Source organism: Ambystoma mexicanum, chromosome 11 (genome assembly GCF_040938575.1).
Source record: "Ambystoma mexicanum isolate Mex_15411 chromosome 11, UKY_AmexF1_1, whole genome shotgun sequence".
Taxonomy (NCBI): domain Eukaryota; kingdom Metazoa; phylum Chordata; class Amphibia; order Caudata; family Ambystomatidae; genus Ambystoma; species Ambystoma mexicanum.
The window spans coordinates 1,195,037,172-1,195,061,068 of NC_090934.1; the positions used below are offsets into that span (position 1 = coordinate 1,195,037,172).

Sequence of the window (23,897 nt, forward strand, 5' to 3'; positions counted from 1 at the left end):
CAATGCAAGTGGTATTGATACGTCCCCAGAAAATGAATTTGGTAGATCAGAGCCAGGTGAACATGCAAACCCATCATACCGTCAGTTAATGACTAAGGTAGCAGATTATTTGGGCTGGGCCAGGCCTACAGCCCAATTTGTCCAAGATGATCTTGGACATACTGGACCATGTTCCTACTGAAGACCCAATTCTGCCTTTCCATGTGGCCTTACAAAATAGGGTGGCCAAAAATTGGGAGACGCTGGATTCTATTCCTCCAGTGAATAAAGCCCTTACTTCAACATACCGCCCTGCCAGTAGTGACCCCGGCTATCTGTCTAAACATCCCACTCCCGAAGGTTTGGTCATACAGCTTCTAACAAACTTACGTACCCGTCTATCCTTCCAGACAGGGACGATAAACGCGTGGATGGCTGGGCGCGGAAGGTATTTTCAGCTGAGAGCATGGCATTAAAATTAGCCAACTCCACTTGTGCCTTGGCAAAAGTTTTCGTACACTCTTTGGGAGTGCATTGCAATGGCGGCGGAGCACATACCAGAAGGGGAAGAAAGGGAAGGATTCCTAGCCATTGTTAGAGATGGAAAGGAAGCTATGCAGGAATCCCTAGAATCTGGTTTGGACACTGTTGATAGTGTGAGCAGGTCCATGGCTACTAGCGCAGTAATGCATAGACTTGCATGGTTACGGAAGTCAGGTTTTGCACCAGACATATAGAACAGTCTTCTGAACATGTCCTTTGATGGGTCTCACCTTTTTGGCAGCAAGGCTGACGAGAGCCTTGAGAGGTTGCAGACCTCAAAGGCCGCTGCCAAGTCGTTGGGAGTTGCTATCAGGCAACCTCAGCCCTTTCGTGCGGCAAATGAATCTTGGAGGGGATGATCCTATCGTTACTACTCATATGGAAGAACAAGAGGAACAGCCAGTCGGAGGGGCCAAAGAAAGGCCACTCGCGGTGGACGAGCAAAACGTGCAAAGCCAGCCCCAGCTACAGCCTCTTTGCCATCAGCGGCTGCAGCAACCACTACAAAACCACTTCGAGGACTTGCATCACTAAACACCTGTAGGAGGCAGGCTGTCACAGAATCTGAAATAATGGCGAGCCATTACTTCAGATGTTTGGGCTCTAGAAAGAATAGCCCAAGGTTACCGTCTTCCTTTTCTAACGCAACCTCAAAGCAATCCACCAGGGAGACACCCTTTGAAGTTTCCGGACCCGCTCCTACAGCAGGAAGTTCTAACCCTGCTGGAGAAAGGTGCTATAGAACCGGTACCTGCAGTGGAGAGGAACATGGGATGGTACTCCCCATATTTTTTGATCCCCAAAAAGGACAGAGGACTGAGACCCATCCTGGACTTAAGAAACTTGAACAAGTTCCTCAGGAAGGACAAGTTCAAGATGGTCACTCTTTCTCAGATCCTTCAGTCCCTTCAGCTTCAGGACTGGTTGGTGTCATTGGACCTACAGGATGCTTATTTTCATGTGCCGATTCATCTCAAGCACAGAAAATACCTGAGGTTCATGGTTGCCGACTCACATTATCAGTTTCGAGTCCTTCCATTCGGATTGACCTCTGCCCCGAAGGTCTTCACCAAATTGATGGTAGTAGTGGCAGCACACCTCAGGAGAGGGGGGGATTCATGTCTACCCCTATCTGTATGATTGGTTGATCAGAGCACGATCTGCCGAACAGGCACTGGATCACCTGAAAGTTACCTGACACTTCCTCCACAGTCTGGGCTTCTCCCTCAATTTCAAGAAGTCACAAATGACACCTTCTCAACGGCTCCAATATTTAGGAGCTGTGTTAGACACATCCCTAGGAAAGAGCTTGCCTCCCAGTTCGAGGGCTGAAGACTTTCTTCAGATGGTTTCCAAATTCCAAAACGCCCAAAATCGTCAGGCTTACGACTTCTTAAGGTTGCTTGGCCTCATGGCATCATGCATTTTTCTGGTGCCAGAGGCACGCCTGAGAATGAGATCCCTTCAATGGGCTCTAAAGACTCAATGGTCCCAGTTCTCAGGTCGAATGACAGATCTTCTCCAGATTCCGAACAAGGTTTATCAGGATCTTCTATGGTGGACTTGTTCAGAGAATATTCTGAAAGAACCCTTTTGGCAACCATGGCTGGGGATTACAGTAGTGACGGATGCCTCACTCATGGGGTGGGGAGCTCATGCCAACGATCTGACAATAAGCGGTTGTTGGACTCCATCTGAGTCCAGACTACATATCAATCTTTTGGAGCTGAGAGCAATCCGACTAGCGCTGAAGGCTTTTCCTGCCATCTGTCAGAGTGAAGACTGTCCTAATAATGAGGGACGACACAGTGGCCATGCATTATCTAAACAAAAGAGGTGTAGGGTCACTACCTCTGTGCAGAGAGGCAATGCAGCTCTGGTATTGGGCAACTCGAAGGAATCTCTTTAACGGCAGTTCACCTAGCCGGGCAAGAGAATGACGGCAGATGCTCTGAGCAGGCAGAGCAGTGTCCCACGAATGGGAACTGGCTCAGAAAGTCATTCTAGAGATCTTCGCCCTTTGGGGAACCTCTCAGGTAGACCTATTTGCGACCGGTATCAACCGAAAGTGCGAAAGGTATTGCTCAAGGGAATTTCCCCCGAGAGGAGCACTGGGGGACGCGTTCGTGGTGGAGTGGAATTTCCCACTATTGTATGACTTCCCTCCGATTCGTGTCATTCCTCAGGTCATCAGGAGACTGAGACGGTTCGGGAGCCGCATGATCCTAATTGCCCCGGATTGGGCCAGGAGAACGTGGTACCCGGACCTTCTAGACATGTCCATCTGTCCTCCAGTACGTCTTCCTCGGAGAGAGAACCTTCTCTCTCAAATGGAGGGTCAGATTCTCCACCCAGAGGTCAAAACGCTGAACCTTCATGCTTTGTATCTGAAAGGCTGAGCTACAGGGATTGCAACCTTCCAGATGACGTTATGGAGTTGTTGCTTTCGGCAAGACCACCAGCAACAAAGTCTCTATACCGTTGCCGTTGGAAAAAGTTTTGCAACTGGTGCAGAGAAAAGAATGTCGATCCTTTTCTATGTTCTATTACAGAAGTACTATCTTTTCTTCTGACCCTAGCACATAGAGGTCTGAATGTTAGAACCATTAAAGGTTATCTTGCGGCGCTTTCCATCTTCAAGCGCTCGTCGGAAGAATGCTCCTATTTCAAAATTCCTTTGATTGTACAATTTTTAAAAGGACTCCCTAATGTGTTTCCTCCTCACCCATTTCAAGTACCGATTTGGGATCTCAATTTGGTCCTAAAATTCTTAATGTGTGCTCCTTTTGAGCCTTTGCACACGTGTCCATTAAGATTGCTAACATGGAAAACTACTTTCCTAGTTGCTTTAACATCTGCAAGAAGAGTGAGCGAATTGCAGGCACTGTCTTCTGTGCCACCCTATACTGTGTTCTATAAGGACAGGGTTGTGTTGAAGGTTAAACCCTCATTTTTACCAAAAGTGGTATCTGAGTTCCACTTAAATCAAAAAATTGTATTACGTGCATTCTATCCTCCACCCCATCCTAGTAAGGAGTAGGAAAGATTACACAGGTTGGATCCAAGAAGAGCTTTAAGCTTTTATATCTCTAGGCTTTCTTAGATTGGACAACCAACTGTTTATTGGCTACACAGGAAAAAGATTGGGTCAATCAGTAGCAAAACAGACAATATCACGCTGGATTGTGCTTTGCTTTTCGGAATGCTACAGACTGGCGGGAAAAGACCCACCAGAAGGTTTAAGGGCTCATTCTACCAAGGGCATCGCTTAGTCTACAGCCTTATAAAGGTGTTCCTATAAGGTCCATTTGTGAAGCAGCGACTTGGTCATCGCTGCATACTTTTTCAAAATTCTACAACCTAGATGCTTCCCAATCTAAGGAGTTAAATGTTGGTAGTGCAGTCCTATACTCAGCCATCTGAAAATAAAATAAAAAATAAAAAAAAAATCTAATCCCTCCTCCATAAGAATTACCCTTACTGCTTTGGGAGTCTATCAAAGATGAGGAATACTTTGGAGGACACAATCCACTCGAAGAACAAGTTACTTACCAACTGGTAACGTTCTTTCGATTGGATTTTCCTCCAACGTATTCCTCATCGCCCTCCCAACCTACCTCTCTGTAGATTTTTCCCAGGCTATTGACACTCCAACTCTCGCAAGGCAAAATACATAAATACCTGTCTACCGGCACAGTGGAAAATCGATAATGAAAGGGGGAAAAAACAACTGAGGTCAACGGGGGCCGCCACGCGTGCTACTTATACACCCGATGACGTCGCCCTCGACGGAGGCCTTCGAGAGACCATCAACTTGACGACATCGACGCCCTCTGCCGAAAATGTTTTCCGAAGCAGCTGAAGCTGATGGAATACATCATGAAAGAGGAGGAATACGTTGGAGGAACATCCAATCGAAAGAACGTTACCAGTTGGTAAGAAACTTGTTCTTTTCCACCATTTTCTCATTCCTTGTTTTATCTCTTTTCTCTGCCACCCTTTTCCATAATGTACTGGCACGGGATTGCACAGCTGAAACTTTTGCTTTGTTTATCCTCTGCATTTCCACCACAGAGTCTACTTTTTCCCATTCATAGGACTCAGTCAGTGCTTCAGATAAGATATCGAAGTGGGAGTATTTTACTCCCTATTTTTAAACTTTGAGCGTAAATGTGATTTTAAGAGTAAAAATGATGTTTCGCCGTTGCAAGAGAGTAAAATGTATGTGACATCCAGCCGACGTGTGCAAAAACTATATGGAAATCATTACTATGCATCAGCTTTCTGAATTGTGACTGAATACACCTTTCATTATTTCTGTAAGGTCTAGCCATTTGATCTCTTCTGTATATAATGAAATGTTGAAAACACAAAAACTAGCCAATCACATGGTATAGCAAGCATGAATTGTATTGTGCATTTTTAGGTTCAATAGCAGGATTGTATTTTGATGTTTAATGAAAGTCCTCATTTCCTGGAGCTATTACTACCTAATGGTATGCCAATATTATGATACAACATCGCAGAGAGGCCAGGACTCCATGCTAAATTCTGTATCTAATCTCATGGTCAAATGGTTATTTATATAGCGCTTTTGGCAAAGCGCTGTACATGGAACATATTTATCACAATTATCACCAAACCGAAGTCGGTACTACTTTATAGACCCTGAAAGGATGAAATGCTGAGTTGGCCTTGCCGGGATTCGAACCTGCAACCTACAGCTCATGCCCAGATCGCAGCGAGTGCTCAACCGGCTGAGCTATCTTATTGGCAACATCCTTCAGAGGTCGGTCAACTGAGTATCGACTGAGGTATATTAATCAGTGTCTCTAGATGTTGGACGAACCATGTATAAAGCGCTACATAGTTATATACCTATCTGGATTATCACAGGGACAGGTTTTGCTGAGTTTCTGTTTTAATTACAAATGTAACTTTCATTCGTTTGTTTTTGAACAGCTCTTGCACTTCCTGGAGAGTCAGGTTTTTGATGTTTTAATTGTAGTCTTGAAGATTGGAGAGAGGATAGAACACCTGTGATTGGTGTAATGACCATCACTCACCCTTGAACAAAGACTCTGCTGCCACTGATCATTTATAATGATGTACTCAATTTGACTGCAAGGTTGAACGGATGTAAACTAGACCGTACATAAAAATGATCTGCCTGTGCATGATTATGGCCACACAGCACAGGAACACTGAAAAATACATTTGTGCAATACTGGTTTGCTTTCACTGGGGAAACGAGCATGATTTGTTACAAAATATTAATTCTCAATTGCAACTGAGTTTTCCATCTTATTAATTTTACAATCCTAAAAAACTAGGAAAATAAGTATGCACAGTGTTTCTTTTTGCTCCATGAACAGCAACACAGCAGAAGCTAAATGGAAATAAACCATTCCTTTTATCGTATCGTAATGTGCAGTTTCTCTTTTTGAAAGGCTCCACAGAAATCCATTCTGTTTCAGAGGCTTTTATCCACGGCTTGCAATTACAACCATGTAGATAAAAATCAAGACATCTTCTGTGTTCTACAATACAAAAGAGGTAGCAGGCGCCCCTCTCTCGAAAGAACAAGGCATGATAACCTGTTCAGTGGTTATTAACCACATTGAGAGTTCGCAGCCATTGCTTTTTGCTCACTGTACCTTCACAGATGGGAAATATCCATTTGCATATCAGTCTTTGTCCCGCCCACAAGGGCAGTCCAGCACCGAAATGCTATGGCAATTCCTCTCTGAACAAGAGTACCATCAGCAACCCCATACACGGGTTTCAGCCTTGTTGGGCATCATCAGTGAGGTGAAGCTGAGCCTCTCTAAGCACAGTGAGCAGTGTTCTGTCAAGTAACCTGACCTTTGTACTGCCCTTGCTCTAAACGCATGTGTAAATGTACACAGGAAAATAAAGCTGTCGTATTTACAAGATTTTCATGTGTAAAAAGCCCTGGTACACACCTTATGTGGAAGCCTGGACTCAGTAATAGGGCATTTGAATGGATGATGGTATTATTGTGCCACTGAATATTCCTTTTATTAACCCATTGACAATGCAGGCTGCTCATAATTACACATGGGGCCGTGCCCACTGTCTGATGTGTCAGATGACTGGTTTGGAAAGTGTTTGCTCAAGCACTTTATGTATGAACTACTCTCTGCTCCCAATGTTAGTCTCCTGCTATTGGACCAAGAAGAGAAGGATGACCAAGTCGTTGTGGAGAGAAATTGCGGCCAGCGGATATTGAGACCACCCACATGTGAAACCCTTATTAAACATACTCAGGATTTCTTAAGGAACTATCAATCCCACAGACAAGAACAAGCACTTTTGGTGTTCACCCTTACCTGCTTGATTAATTGCTTCCCTCCTTGATATTGTGCGGTCTTGATGGGGAGTACAGCAATTGCTGTTTTCCAGAAACGCCCTTCTACTGGAATAGAGCCCTACCACTCCTCTTACCTGCATACCATAGCATACCAAGGTTAGCCAGCTAGTAAGTTGTTTTCCAATCACTGCTGTGCACCAATTTGTAGGTGTTTTGCGTTTGTCTACAATTTAAAGGTTTTTCCCTTTCCCTTCCATGTATCTCAAATCTAGGTGTTGTGCATTTACTTTTGTCTCCAATGTAGGCATTTTCTCACATTGCTGTTGCTTCCTACTCCACGTGTCCTCCCCTAGCACTGTGTTCCAGTTCTTCGAGTTTCCCTACCACTGCTGTGTCTCCAATCTAGCGGTTTGCCCATTACTACTTTGTCCCAATCCTAGGTGTTGTCCTACTTCTGCTGTATTCACACCAAAGGGTCTCTAAGATAGTTAGCCACATATTCCAAACCTCCCTGCCCGGAGCCAACTATGCTCCTTAGCCACCCCAAAGGCCCATGGCCTCTAGTTGGCCCCACTCAGTAGTGCTGAACCGTGTTTCACCATAACCAATGCAAGACCCAACCACCCAAAGTTAGCCAAAAGAGTACCGTACGAATCACCAATTGGAAAGCCTCGGAATAGGACAGAGCTGAGCCCTATGTACACACTAGGTAAAAGGAGGATAGCTCAGGGGCAATGTGCTCGCCTTGGAAGCAAGACGATGCAGAGCAACACCAGTTTGATCCATTGGTCCGCACTTAGTAACCTCTCAGTATAAAGTGTGTTATAAATAACCAATTATAATTCTAAAACCAACCTTCTGCCACCAAACCTGCTGGGGAAGTCAGCCTCCAGTCCTGGAGAAGAGGTGAGATTGGCCTGACGTACCACAACCAAGAACTTTGGTAGATCACATCAAGCGGCAACAAGACTCAAGCCAGAGGCATTGCCAAATAAACCCTACCTACTAACCCATTTCCCCGCTTCCTGCTCCTCCAACAACCACTACACGCAAACACAGAGAATAATCGAATGTTCGCACCCTACCAAATCTGAGACGCTGGAAAACACTAGAGGGAACACCCCTGCATAGTCAATAAATTCACAGCCATCTGCGACTCTGGACCCCTTATGGATACATCTAACCAGTGTGCATGACTGCAAGCCCCACCATAACATCACACAACACACAGGCACCCAACACAAACACTAGCACACGTCCAATGCACTGATTCCTACCCAAACGGTTACAGCACACAGTGCCTCTCGAACCAACTCACACACGAAAGACAACGCTCACAGGCTCCAGTTCCTCCTGGTTCTGAACCTATCCTATCCCCACTATCACACCCAGCCCTCTTTTCCTGCAGAGCCACGTGAGCCTCTGGAGACTTCCCTTGGGTGGTAGCAGTGCATGGTATAAATCAACATAACATAACATTGAGAACAAAGTCCTGTTTCGAAGCAGGTGTCTTCAATCAGCAGCAGCAAACTGCATTTTTCCTTCAACCGAGTCTTCTTGGCACCAACTGTTACGTCCACCCCAGGTAATCTTGTCTGGAAATGGACCTCTGACCGGAGGTCTGCTCTTGCAAACGATGGAAGAACTCCATACCCATAGCACTCCCAGCGAAAAAAGTTATTGTTTATTAAGCAGGTTCAGCTCCATATATACTCCTCACTATGGGCGTACATTAACAAATCCTACTCATAGGTTACATTACATTTGCATTTAACAAGTGTTTGCTAAATGCATAGATATTTGCGGTTATCCAAGAATGTGCATGTACATCAGAAAAAGCTAATCATGCTTCACCAGTCTGTACCAGGCCAGGAGGTGCTGCAATAACTCTTCTTTTCGAACATTCTGTAACATATACAAAACTTGGTGCATCTCCTTGAGCAAAGACTACATTCCTAAAATAGTATGTAGTTTAAATAGTCTTTCCAGATTAAGCAGTAATTCTAACATTTCTCCAAACTCAGATTCCTACAAGGAGAGGCAACTGCATAAACAGAGGCCTTTTCGCCCTACAAACCATTTCAGGTGTGATTTTTAATACAAGATGGCTGTACTTCAGCTCAGTAGTGCCTAGATCACAACACAGAATATAAAGTTTACAATCCATAATTGGCCCAACCGCAGTAATTGTTATTTGTGTATTTCGAAGTCCAGCCATGTATAGAACAGGAAATGTAGCAATACATGATCTAAAAATGGGAAATAATGGCCCACATGTAGTATGTTACATCAGACATTTAATAGGCTTATAACAAAATTGGAGTCCTTTACTGATGCTGTATGAGTGGGGGAGGGGTTCGACATGCAAGAGTAAAGCACACCTAGATGTAACTTATTCCCAAGGTATTAAAGTTTCAGCATTCTTTTTGAAAGCCTTTTTCAGTCCATTCTTTTGCAGGCATACCTTACTAATTTTAGGGAGGAGAGAGGAGAGTGAAGTATATCCCGCTCCACTACTTCCTCTCTGGATTTCCCATTTCATTTTGGCTCATTCAGCCAGTCTAACTTGGCATCAGTCTTTCAAGTCCTCTCAATTTTACACTGCATGGCCATAATGGCACATGATGAAGTTGAAGTACAGCATGTATCACCAGCCACCTCTGCCCACTCGCTCCACATACATCTTGTTAGATCGCTTTTGGGCCATGGTGTGCTTACCATTCACATGGTGGGATCACCATTCTGTAAATCCTGGGTACCAAAAATAAGTGACGTCTGTTCACCCCCAAATTGTCATGGTGTTCTATAGTGTTTCCTTATGTCTGTCACCCATTTGCAGATGCAGAAAAGCCAGCATCTAAGTCACCACACTGTGAACCTTTGCCGTAACACTGCAACCACCGGGACAGTATCAGCCCTGGATGTGACCATGCAGATTCCCCATACCTCTATGTAACTCAAGAAGACTAAGCATGGAATGGCACACTGATCAAAGGGGCGTAGTCTCATTCCACAATTGCAAAAAAGTAGTCATAAAGGGGGAATTATGGTTAGTTTCACAGCATTTGTCATAGACCTACAACACGCTTCACTAGTTATCGGCTCTCATTACTTTGCATTCTTGAGTGTAAAAGGTCTCTAAATATTTCTTCTCTTCCCACATCACCTTGAATCCTCGCCTGAGCATCACATAAAATCACCTCATACTCCTGGGGGTGTGGATCAGAGACCACCTATTGAGAATCCAGCTCTCAATATGTATGCTCCAAAACCATTTATTTGCCTTAAAGCTTTCTACAGAACTCTGTCACCAACTCTGTGGACATCGCAAATGATTGGATGAGTTCACTAGCTCTCCAAAATGCAAACATTCATATCCTCATCAAGAAAGTGCTCTGATGAGAAGGTTCACTTTGGAACCAAGCCATTTCCAATGCAACAGTTTTACTTTCGGTTGAAATAGTGTCCCAAATGTAATAAATAATATTCTCTGTGGTAGCTTTTAATCTTTTTCCGTTGAAGTTCCCTTTATCCCTATTCAGACGAATGTATGATTAGATATAAGACTTCCGCGTGTACTATTAATTCATGTAACATGCTGCCCTGCCCAACTTGAAAGTGAAAAATACAGACAGGCTGCTCCAGAGGAATGGGAAAACTGGATGTTTGTGAGTTGCTGTAGTTTCAGAATTCACTTTCAAGAAAGTGGAACAATTAAGACTGAATACTGATACAGCTGGGTTTACGCTTTTCAAATGCATGGAAACATCTGCGTGCTCAAAAAGAATGAAAATTAAACCGTCTGATTACCTGAATGTGACAGACAGAGGAAGAGGGGATACTCTGTCACCGGACTTGCGGCAGGGTGGGGAGGCTTTGGGATGCAGTCTGAATAGTGGGGTTGGCAGAGAGCAAGTTAGGGGTAAACTGAGGTTCTGAGAAGTAACTCATTTGAGGCAGCGTGCTCAGGAGTGGAGTGTAGGGGGCATCCTTGCCCCCAAAAGGAGTGACCTACTCCATACCTTGCCCTGCAACCCCCAGATGCACTTACATTGGCCTCCGTCCTCCACCCAACTCCCTCTTCTCATATGGGTGACACCCCACAATCCCTGATCTCCTTGCCCCACTCCCTGCAGTTTTGTCTCCCTGGCTCCTCTCACCTAGGTCCCCCTACCGTGCACACACCAGTCATCTGCTCCCACCCCTGAAATCAATGCCTCAAACCCCTCCCGCTCGTGGCTTCTTTACTGATCAGCCTCTTGCCTCCGGGTCTCCTCACCGGATCATGGCTTCCCGGAGCATTTGTGAATTCACTCATGCACTATACATGACAGGCTGCTGTAAGGGTGTCCCTAATTGTAATGATAATGTGTTATTTATATAGCGCCTGAATCCCAAGCGCTTTACAGAGCACATAATTACAACATAATTGTAAGGGTGTCCCTAATTACGCTCACACCAGAATAAATACACCCCTCTATGGGAAATAAGGCCAAGAGTCTATCTTGTAACGATAACTAGTTTAATCTTACAAAAATGAGGATGGTAGCAAAGGACTGCTGTCTGAATGGTCTTCTGTCCCTCATCTGTTCCTTTCTCCTGCCTCAGTGGTCCCAGAAAGGAGGTTATATAGGTTGGTCTTGCTGTAGTGGCGTCACTGGATACAGGCTATGACTGGCTTCATCCCAATCCATCCTTCTTCCATACAAGGGATCAGTGGAGTAACTTTGCTCGAAATTTTTGGGGGAACAGAGGTGGGGTTGTGGGAGGATGGAAGGTGGCTCTTAGGGATCGTTTTCGGCCAAATTGTTAGAAAAATGTTTAGATTTGACTGAATTCGGTCACCACCATTGGTTCGAAGCAGAAGATACCGAACATTAAGAGCTGGGGTTGCTGGGGTGTCCTCTGCTCCCTCTGTTTGGTATTTTTGGCTTTTGCGGTTCCAGGATTGTCCCCTGCTTCCTCAGCATTGGTGGCAGGGGACCCAACAAAAACAAAGAAAAAGGACCCTGCAGCGTTTGAGCCAACCCATGTTAAATGGATGGATCTGACGCTGCAGGGTACAGGAGAGGCGGCGGATGGAGAATAGGTAAGTAGGGGTTTGTGGGTGTACTGGCAGTTTGGGGGGGGGGGAGACATGGGTTTGGTTTTTTGTACTGAGGTAAACCCGTATTTGCAGCAAAAATGACTACAGTCTATTTCGCCGTGATTTTGTACTTCGGTCAAACAACCGAAATCCCTGAGGGATAACACTACTACTACACCACAAGAGTCCATTGCTGACACTCTGTTATAACTTTCATAAGACTGGTGGCCTATCTTTAAAATTCAATTGGCCCCCCACATCTTCAGCCGGCCTGCCATGCACCCAGTGACACAACACAACATCACATTCACAAACTTAATTCCACTAGAACATATAAACAATGCATTATCATTCATTCAGACACAAAAGTCAACACACATATGCTTGCATACACTCTCACTCACACACAAATGCACCCAACACCTCCATTGACATACACTGTGTGCACACAACATGTATATGTACATCTACAATAACACATGGAAACAGTGGCACAACGTCAACCTTCATCACCCCCTGATCCCTGACATTTTGACTTGACCTAGCTGAACTATAAAGACATGGCCAAAGGGAACAGATTCACTGGAATGTCAGCAATTTCCTTGATTTTTCCATTCATTAAAAAGCAGAAGCCATCGGTTAATGCAGTGGGTGACCAAGTATACTTGGTATCAATTTTTAAATGCCATATTTCTTCAAACTTTGGTTCTGCACAGAACCTTATATGTGTACATGCTGATAGATTTTTTTCTACAAGATTCTGACTGATTAAAATTAAGGTATGTTTTCATGTGTTCAAATGACTCCAAGCAGTGGAGTAACAAGCCGGGAGAGGCGGGGGAGGGGGGTGGTGGCAAGCTGCCCCCGTGGCTCTTTTAAGAGCCAGACCAGGACATTTGTCATTGGGACACCTCTCCCGTTCGGCACATCAAAGAGGGCACCCAACGGCTAAGGTGTCCCGCTGGCAGCAGTACAACTTGCCCGTTCCGAATGGTAGAGGTGTCCCGCTGCCAGGACAATGTCCCAAGGAGCTCTGGCCAGCAGGGGGGCCTCACGTTGCTATGTATCAACAGAGCATTACAATGTGAGCCATTAGGCATTGATGGGAGGGAGGGAAGGGGTACTATTAGCAGGGACCTTTGTCCCTTTAGAAATGTGAATGGGAGGGAGTGGTCAGAAGTGAGAAGAGTGCATAATGTTGCATGCTTTATGAAATAATGACTATGGCTTTAAAGCCCAAGGGGGATTTGTTAGGCTCACATTAATCTACATGATGCTATTGTGACTTTGCATGCAGAATACATCTAAAGCCATACTCCCATTGCTCAACATATTTCTATGACAATGTAGCATATAGTGTATGGTTAGTTTACTATGAAAGGCTAGTTTATTATGTTATGTGGTTTGCTTCCAAGGCATTGCTATAAATAATGATTTAAGCACATGAAATGTAAAGCAAAACCGGAATAAATGTCTATATTAACTAAACCTCGAAAGGTGTGCACGGTCGCTTAAATTGTCCACATCCCAGTTTCACCATTTAACCAAGAGTGTGATCCTGAGCAAATCATTTAATCACATTGTGCCTCATCTGCAGCTCTGCAAGTGACTTTGATTCACTTGAAAGCTTATGTTAATGTATCATGGTATTATAATGGAAAAGCCTAATGGCTATAGAGTTGCTCCACATATAACAATAGTGCAATTTAGGTATTTTGCACCACAAAGTTATTTGTCACTTGGCTTATTTATGGCAACTTATTCTAAAGTCACTTCCCTGGTGGCGCCAAGTATCAAAGACTGATGATGCGCCTTGCAATGTTCATTTCTATGAAGTCACTTCTGTTGATGCCATCCATATAATAATAAGGAAGTTTGCATGTATTTTGCTTCAGAGGGCGTGGGCATAGCTCTAATAGGTGAGTTTCCTGCATCTGGAATGATCCTGCAGTTTTATTTTTTTTATTGTAGGTTAAAATGCAACCTTCCACTAATGTTACCTAAAAAGTATATTGGGGCAGGGCTGGGCGGTTTGGGGGCACCAATGAGACCATGTGGAATTCTACACACTGCATTTTTCTGCTCCCCCCACACTCTTACCATGCTGGATACTGCCCTGCTTAGTTGGTTAAGTGAAGCACTTTTTGGTGGCCTGGAACCTGAACCATGATACCCATTTACTAATTTGCACGAAACCGCCCTGAAAAAATGTCTGCAAAACTCAAAGTACTTTTTGCCAGTTTGGTGAAGATTATTTTTGGCGGCAGGGGGAAAAGTTGTAAAGGGCTCCTAAAAGTGCTTTTAACACAAAATCCCATATGGTTTCTTCTGCGCACCTAGAGCAAAAACTACTTAACAAAAGTTCACCATGCACTCAAATTAATTTCACAGAATTTGCAGAGTATGACAGTTTTGGGTCACAGGTTTTCTCAGCTTGGCTCTTTCCACTCTACTTGGGGAGGGTGCACCTTCCACCAACTTCATTTTGAAATTAGGATGGTGGTGCTTTAGTTGCATCTGAAAAGTGGCAAGACTAATTTTAGAGGCGTTGCAGAGCTGTGGCTTGCCACAGAGAATGCACCATGTGTTATTGTGTCTTCATACCTGGGGCCTTAATGTGTACTGTGAGCTCTGCTCACATTGTCCAAATGTGACACGCAGCCTCACTAGGGTCAGCCGCAGCCCAGCCCTCCAACAAACATACACAAACACAATGAAACATTATGAAAAACATTTTAAAAAGTACCTCTGGTCTGCTTTCAAATGCTGCCCGTGCCACGTCTCATGTTGCTCTGTCCTAACCTCTTCGCACTTACGCACCTCCAGGCAGAGTGAGCTTCCTCGCGCCTTTTTGCGTGTCTCATGAACACACAGCCGGAATGCGATTCTCTGAGCCACGGCCCCTGGAAGTGCTGCTGCTAGCGTGGCAACACAGGTGTCACTCGCTGCAACACCCAGTTCAGCACCCTGGCTGCTGACTTTGAGTCAGCCAGGGTGATGGACTGAGCCATGGAGGGTATCCCGGCCCTGAATGTGTTGCAGCGCATCTGCCAGGCATCTCAGCATTATCTAATGCGACAGCGAAAGCCTTGCTGGGCACCCCATAATTGATGATTGCAGACCCCCTGCCCTCCCTCCAAAAGATGGGGGAGGGGGGCAAAAAGGCATGCCACAGAAGTTGGGGGGACAAAATCCCCTGTCCCCCCTATAATTACGCCCATGCAAGGGATGTTCAAAAGCCTTCCTTTCTTCATTGTCAGCGGTTTCTGTCTGAACAATGCTGCTCTACATTTTGCTAGCTGATGCAAGAATACACTGTAGCTCATGCTTTCCTTCATATTGCTACCAATGAATATTTAATGTACAAAAACATTTTCCAGTCATTCTCTCCATGTGTATCTGAGCCCTGTAGGTTCCTCCCACCCTTAATACTCATATATCCAATTTCTCAATTTTGTGCACCAAGCATATAAATCCCCTATTCTTAGCCTATATGGACTCTTGATAGACAGACAGCTGGTGAGTCACTTTATGTGCTTGGTGCTAGCGAACACAGCGGAAGCCTGTAGTCCTTTTTTAGCACAAGCTGCATTCTTTCCAGGAGAGAGTTTGCATCTACTGTGCTAAGATTTTACAAGTGCCTAGGATCTAACATTGCAAATCTATTCAACTAATAGTCAATTGTGCCTTATATTTAAACAATAACTGCCTTCTCCAGTGTCTGCCCACCATGTCCTTCTTCAGAGCCTGCCCATGTCTGTGTATGTGAATATATTTGCATGAGAAAGCCTTCCCAGTGCCCCTCTTCCCCCATTATAACACCTAAAAGAGGTCTTGCCTAATTCTAAAGCACTTGGGGCTGTGGGGCGACCCTAGTTCCTTCCCAACATTCCCCCCTTTTGTTACTTCTACAGTAACAAACTCATCCCCACTCGACATATCTACAACCCCAGAAATATAGTTTGAGTTTCGATGTTTTTTGTATGGCAAGTTGTGTTAGACCCCCCCCCCCATTGATATCATAATCTTTGCACTATTAGGAGCTATATTGACACAACATTGGAGACCCAATAGGCACGGGGACAAGAGGACCAAGAAGAATACGATAACAGGCGCCAGTATTTTCACTGCTGCCCCCAGCCATGACAGGACCCAATCAAAGGCAAGCAATAGCCAATCTGTGTTCTGAACTACACCTTCTTTCTTTGAACACCTAGATTGTACACCGGCTCAATGACGTGGGATAGTGACCCATTCCTAGAATCCACCAGGGGTACGAAAGTGCAGCAGCTGCTTCCCAACTTTTTACACACTCCTCCTTCTATGGTTGTTTGCAAATCCAACATGTAGCGGTTTTTCACCATCATGAGTCTTAATGTGCGGAGCTCTACTTTGATGGCATTGAACGCATTCTCTGTCGGTGGCCAGCTGGACTAGCTCCCATCGGACTATATGCACCCACTTGATGTTAGCAGCTGCTTGTACCCCAGGAGCCAAAAAAGATGAACAATTCTCTGCTGAGCTAAAAAGTCGATACCCGTCAGGTATTCCTCTGAGCAGTGTGGAAGAGTCTTTTGAGAGCTAGTTTGGTCTCTTATTTTTTTCCTGCTGTTGAAGTAGTTCTTTTTCTGGCAGCATACCAAATTCTTGTGTGATCTGCAAGTTTCTTTCTGCTTATTTAGGTACTGGAGTGGCTGTTGGCACCTTGACAGGCATTTCTTCTCCCTTCCTCTTACTAGTAGCTGTCATGGCCACAGAACAAGGACCACAAGCTCCATCACATGAAGGGTCCAGTATAACCCAGTCATGGAGCCTTTGCCAGGCTCATGTAAAAGTGTGCTCTGCACACTTTTATTCTGGTGCACCTGTTCTTTCCTCCCCTGCAGGGCCTCCATGTGGGTCCAGGTCGGGCGTGGCCATAGGAATACATTGGGCTGCACATGCAGCATCTTCTGGGAGTGGCAGGGTGAGCCCACAAGGCAGAGCAAAGGCGGCGTGGTTGGGACCATGCTATTTAAGCCTGCCCGCATGCAAGCGCTTCAAGTTAGTCTGCTTGTAGGAGCATTACGCTCACCGCTGCCGGAAGCACTTCTTACCTGATTCTAGTGTTACCATTGCCTGGAGCGCATCTTACCTGATTCCAGCAATGCCAATGCCTGAATCGCACCTTACCTGACTCCAGCAATACCATCGCCAGAAGCTTGTCTTACCTGATTCCATCAATAATCGCTTGCAGCTCATCTTACCTGATCGCAGCAGTTACCACAGTTGGAGCGCATCGTTACCTGTTCCAGGCTTCCAACACTTACTCGGGAGCTCATCAACTCCAGCTTCCTCGCGGATCCAGCCATCAATCTCCCGCCGGAAGATCTTCGGATAGCTGCTCCCCGTCTGACTTCGCCAGGCAATCCCTGCAGGAGAAAAGGACAAATTAGGTTAGAAACAACATAAAGACATTACGCTAAGGTCGCGCGCATCACAATCCTTGCGCTTGACCTTAGAACCAAACTTTCCATGTATTTGGGACATTGTAAACTCCTCAGGCCTCCATTGGGGCTCGCTTCCAGCACAGCGACTCTGCTGGGCCTCTCATCACCTATTGGGGAGTAGAAAAGACATTACAAGGAATAAAGGAATACGGACAATAATCATTGTTGAAGACTTACCTTTGAAATGGTTCAGCCACAGCTAGTCTGGGCTGCCAGCAGCATGGACCAGTGAAGAAACTAGGTCTATCTAAGGCATCCCTGCACTTGAGAAGCAGGGCGGAGACCTCACCCTTATAAATAACAGGTGAGACTATATGGGTAGGCGCATGCTCACCACATTCTGTGAAGAAGGATTAGAAGGAAACTACAGCCATATCACAGCATTCTCATGGCTTCTCGTATTCTCGCAGGGGCAGTATAAGCAACCAGCGCAGTCCACAACGGAGGAGCAGGGGAAGAAGCCTGACCCTGGGGAGCCAGTTCCTGGGAGGGCTGCAACCGTGCCCTAACATCCCCGATGAGACCAGGTGAGCGTAAAAGTAGCACTGAGTACAGGATGACCAGTGAGCATTTGCTCCTCCAGGAAGGTGCAAGTAGGCTTGTCAGCCACAAACCTAGTAGTAATCAATCACTGCTGCCGTACCTTTCATCATATCAGGGATCACAAGAGTGGTTGCACTGTTTGTTTGCACCAACAGGAACTGTTCCTTCATTGCTAAAACATCATAGTCCATGGCTCTGTGTTTGCACTGGCTTATCCATTGTTGCAATCCATGATAGCCTTGTGATGTATTGGGACCATATTTGCGCACACATAGAGCCTCGATTCACAGAAGTGTTTTATAATGGCGCAATCCCATAGGAAAAAATGCTCTCTCATCCTCGGTCTCTACTTGGGCTATTGTTACTTTGCTGTACTCTTATAAATCCATCTGCCGGGCACGTCACAGGAGTGCCCTGCCACTTGTTGACATGTGAGTGATCTCCCAAGGAAAAATATGATACTTGTAGACACTTGCTGTATTTCGTATTGCCATTGCATAGCGCTGGGTCTATATCAATGCTTCTCAACTGCATGCTGTGTGCCTGGAATGTGTATATTATCCTACATAGTGCAAGATGTACCAGACATTGTGCCTCTAATTAGGACTGGATGTGGAACTAAAACCTTAGGATCCTCTGACGCATTTGGGATAAGTGCACACACGCAACACCTTTCATTTATCACATTTCTTCCTGCAGTACGCATATCGGAGTACCAGCTGTTCGATGATTCAGACTCCATGTCAGAAATGGCATCAAAGCCCAACCCCTTATTTAAATCATACGTACTACGTAATTCGTACTTCCCGTTTTATTCATCTTAGAAAACTTGTAGGGGTGGCCGGCAATAAGTGAGACTCTGTTTGATTCATCATAGACCTATTCATACTAGCTTTATTTTCCAACTGTTCATGCCCCCCCTTTATAGGACCACCCCATATAACAGACATACCTTCATACACAGTGTCACATAAACAATAGAATACTAGAAAAACATAATGCATAAAGGGAGGGAGAGAGAGACCCTTTTCCCACCAGGGCCGACCAGGTTCTGGACCTTCAAAATTTGAGAAATTGAAAAAAGATAAAAAAAATAAAATAATAAAAAATGAAAAGATGAAAAAAGAAAAGAAAAAAGAAAAATCAGGAGTGTGGCACTGCACACCACCCTGGCATAGATCATTTACTAAACTTCTTCTTTGATTATGTCCTTACTCTGTTGATTGAGCTTTGCCTTGTCTCAGGTGCTCTTCGGACATCTGAGAGATGCACCCAATATCTTTACGCGGATGGCGAGAGGCGTACAGAAGACCACCTCATATGGCCCATGAAACCTGAAATTGTTCTATCAAAGCTCTCCAGGTACTTATGTTCCAGTTGTGGCAGATATGTTTGCAGTTGTTGTACCGGTGTGTCCTGTCCTACACTCCTGGGTGACTCCATCCGTCGAGAGATATATTTGATAGCACGTGTTGGTGCTGTTAAATATTCCCTAAATTCCTCTCCTAGTACTGTTGTTGCTTAATGTGCATCTGACGTTTTCCTCACAGGGGATGTGGGTTTCCCCATGCGCCTGCCTGTGACTATTTCATGTGGTGTCAAATGGTGGTCCTGACTAGGTTGTGCGTGTAAACGGAAGAGGGCCAAGGGCAAACAGTGTACCCAGTTTTTCATTAACATGGAACAATATTTTGACAGTTTACTCTTCAAAAGTGATCCTCTCCACAACGCCACTACCCGCAGGGTGGTAAATTGAGCACATTCAATGTTTTATGCCCAATAACGCTGTGACATGCTGAAATGGCACATTAAAGAAATCTGTGCCATTATCGTATCTCAATACTTCACACACGCCCCATTGTGGAAACACCTTTCTGACCAGGACCCGTGTTGGACGCTTTGCATCTGGGTGTGCACATGGTCCTGCCTCCACCCACCTTGAAAAGGGGCAAACCACCACAATAAGTTACCTATATCCATTGCACCTTTCCCCCATATCTGCATAATCTATATGCAGTTAATGGAATGGCCCCATAGGGCGAGGTAATGTACCTCTCAATGTCCATAATGACATCCCTGTGCTAAAACTTTAGCATGTCAATGTATTGCTTTTTCCAAAAATTTTCTCCTGGAGGTTTGGTACAAACCACTCCTCGTGAATATCTGCCACAATGTTATTTGGAGCTGTGGGGGGGGCATGTAGTTGCTCAAAATGCCACAGAGTTATTCTTGGGGGCATCACCACCTTCCCAGAACTCTCCAGCCTCCACAATAGATCAGTTGGGGGACTGTTTGCATCCCCTCTGCAACAATAGCTCCTTTTCCTCCACCGGCACTTTCCCTTGCAATTCTATAATCTGCAATATGGGCTATGCTGTGTATGGAACTGTGGTCTCTCTCTACAGGGGTGGTCACTATACACTCAGTTAACATTGTATTTGGGAGATAGGCTGCCAACTTGGCCACCTAGTTTGCAGCAGCATTGCCCTTAGAGATTTCATGCGTGGCATTAGTATGGGCAGCGCATTTGATGACTGCCACAATGGAGGGTCATGATAAGGCTTCAGTCAGTTCTTCCAACAGCCTTGCATGCTGCACTGGAGAGCCATCTGCCTCGAAACCCTCTCCTCTTCCACCAATGCACGGTTGTTGTGACATATGCCGAGTCTGAGTAGATGGTGGCACATTGCCATTGAGAGGCTCTCAATGCCTCAATGAGAGCTACAAGTTCCGCTGCCTGAGCTGAGTAGCGCATAGGTTATCTTTTCTCAGAAATTCATGTGTCAGGAACTCAATCTTGCGCAGGGGCAGCACGTACACCTACCTCCCCGTTGGGTCTTGGCACCCGGTTAGGTAGACAACACGGGTCACCGCGACCCGCCGGGGAAAGAGGGTTAGGGTCCGTTGAATTGGATAGGTAGAGGGTTGTTGGTTAACCGGGTAAAAGGGGAGGAAGGGTAGGAATGGGTTATGGATAAGAAGGGATTTTAGGAAAGGTCCGCCTTGGTGTTCTGCCTGGGACTCCTGAGATCGACGGTACTCCGCCCATGCACGCTTCCACACTCACAACTAACTTGCCCCCAAAACTCTGTGACTTCTATACACGGTTCACTTACAGTATGGAAACATCATGGGAAAGGACATCATGAACACGCTACAGTTTCTGATATAGAGTTGGCAGTTCATCTACCAACCCACAAGGTTAGCATTATCTATAACACCCAACACCTTAAAAGTAACCAAATGAGCACTTAGCTTCGTTTGATGGTACCGGGTGGCGTGCCAGGCGACTGCCAGAGTTCGTGCCGTTAGACTACGGCGGCGCAGCGGGTTCTGGCCACTGATACAGTGGGATGCCGCGGCTAGAATCCCACAACGTTGCATGCACTATTGTTTTTGTCTGTGAACCAGCGGTTCGTGAAAGCAGAGAAATGCACTTATCTTGCCGGAGGCGCGGGGCCTGCAGAGGTCGCAGGCGGGGAATGGCCCCGCGGGTCGCTGCCTGCAGGAGCCCTCAGCTTACACGTCCGCTCCCATCCGAGTCTGTTAGCGCAAGCGGGGATCCGTGAGCTCGTCGCGCGCATGCGCGGACCGTCGGGCGTTGTCCCACGGAGTTCCACTGCTTGCGAGCACGCGAGCTTGCTGGGACTTGTAGTTCTGGCTACCGGATGGCGTTTTCTGCCATCTGCAGCCAATGTTCTGCAACGAGGACACAACAGTGTTCTGAAATATAGTACTTTATGGCTCCTGCTGGACCTAATCCCCACGCTGGACACAGCTGAGGCAGTGGGGGTCCTGACATCATGCGCCCCCCCTTTATGCTGCACCACTGCCGGCCCTTTATGCTTCCGTCCCGTCTCCTGGTCAATTGTTGATGACCCATCAACATATAGTATCACTCCTGTCAATGCACTGTCGCTAGCTTTGGATTTACCTTCCTCTTCACCCTCGTATGTGGCACATTCATGTGTTTTTAGGTCGGCATCAGTGGATGCCTCTGTCAAAAATTTGGCAGGATTCACCTTACTATATGAATGATGTTTGGATATTATAATATCATATGCAGAGGATCTTTTGAGGAGTTAAGGCCGATTTAGATCTTTCCAAAATGGCGAATAGTGAATGTTCCACAAACAAGGTAACAGAGCACCCCCTGACAATCGTGGAACTTTTCTCAATCGCAAATGCAGCCACTGTGAGTGCTTGTTTGCACGCAAACTGTCCCTGCATGACTGAGTCGAGCGTCCCACTATAATACGCCAAGCCAATGGCTTGTGGCCCATTGTGCTCTTTTGGCTCAATACTACAGTCATGAGCCGTCCATCAGAGTGGGAAAATAAACAAAACTCCTGCATATAATCTGGAGTTGCTAAAACACTGGCCATGCAAATAGCTTCTTTTAAGTCCTCAAATTCTCTTCATTTCTTCAGTCATTCCAATTTACAATTTTTTGCCTTTTGTCCTTCTCTGAGACTCTGTAAGAGCGGTGTTGTGTAGGCTGCGTAGTGTAGGATCCATGCCCTATAATAATTATATAAGCCCAAAAACTGCTGAATTTCCATGATAGTACTGGGCCTAGGGGTGGCACAACAATCCCTTGCTCTAATAGAGCCTGAATAGTGCATTTTACCCCTTCCTTTGCTTCCCTTGACAACGGGTACTGCCGCACGCTCGGGAGTATTGCTCCTTACTTCAATGTAATATGTACTGGGGTCACCTCTTTCAGTAACCCAACATCATGTGGATTAACAGTCCATAACTGTGCTGGCACATATCGCATGTCCTCCTCAAAAAATAGATGGGGTAACTGCTGCCCTCAGGGTGCACTGTACCTTCCTATACTGCACCATGATTTCACAGGGGATGCAGATTTCCAAAATGATCTCCCCATTTTGCTCACTATCCTCAAATGACTCATTTCCTTTAATTGTAGTGTCGGGTCTACACATAGTACCGTGTTCCACCCGTCCTGGTCTTTTCCACTCAGGACTACTCTTTTGTCTGACACTACTAGTCCTTGCAAATCTAATGACAATATTGTACCTGCTACTTTTCGGATGGCACCATGGATTCGAAAATAAAATCTGTGGGCACTCGCCAACATTTTGTTGCAATTTGAGGCACTGCTTTTGCTAGTATCTTGATGCCATAGACAAATATGTCCGGGACCACAGGAACCTCACGGACTACTGACTCCCTTGCGATTGCATTGATTATTACCATTACTCGAGCTATACACATCCCTGGAGTGGAACACACTACCCCTTAATCTGTGAATGATATAGTTAATTTAGTTTACTGAACAGATCCCTAGCCAAAAAGTTAACCGGGGAACTCTCTGAAGATAACGAGGGGGCTCATACTACCTTCCCTCCCACTTTTAAATCCAGCTCCCCAGTGTATGGAACCGTAGAAATGACCCCAGAGAGCCCTGCGTGTCAAGAGTTTTACCTGATAATGGGAAGGGCCCCTCCATAATGAATGATTTATTGCACCAGAATCTAAGATAAATATAAATTGCATGTTTCCTATTTCAACCTCCACCAAGGGCTCCTCTTCAGGATGTGCGGTTGTCAATAAGTCTAGACCCGCGAGTGCTCTGTGGGCTGTCCTAATCAGAATATGTATTTGTCCCGGGTAATGAAAAAGGGCCATCCCTGCCATTGTGACTCCTTGGAATGGGGCGCCTCTTCCCCCTGCCATCCTGTTAATCTGTGTTTCCTCACCCTGCTGTGGTTGTTGCACACATCGCCCTTGCCTGTCAGCCCCATAAGGGAACTGATTTTGACCCCCTCGCTCAAATTGCTGTTGTGCCTCCTGCTCTTGCTCCTCAAAATCCTCCTCTTCCACTTGGTGCTCCTTCATACTGCCACTGTGGGTTGTGGTACTGCCCCCCCCCTCAACCCTATTGTCCCTGTCCTCC

At 45.7% G+C, this 23,897-nt stretch overlaps 1 protein-coding gene across 1 annotated transcript in view; it reads left to right on the forward strand.

Moving 5' to 3' along the window:
- Positions 1-23,897, forward strand: part of LOC138505118 (mucin-3A-like) — a 1,277,237-nt gene that overhangs the window by 1,099,187 nt on the left and 154,153 nt on the right. The gene's annotated exons all lie outside the window — the stretch shown is intronic.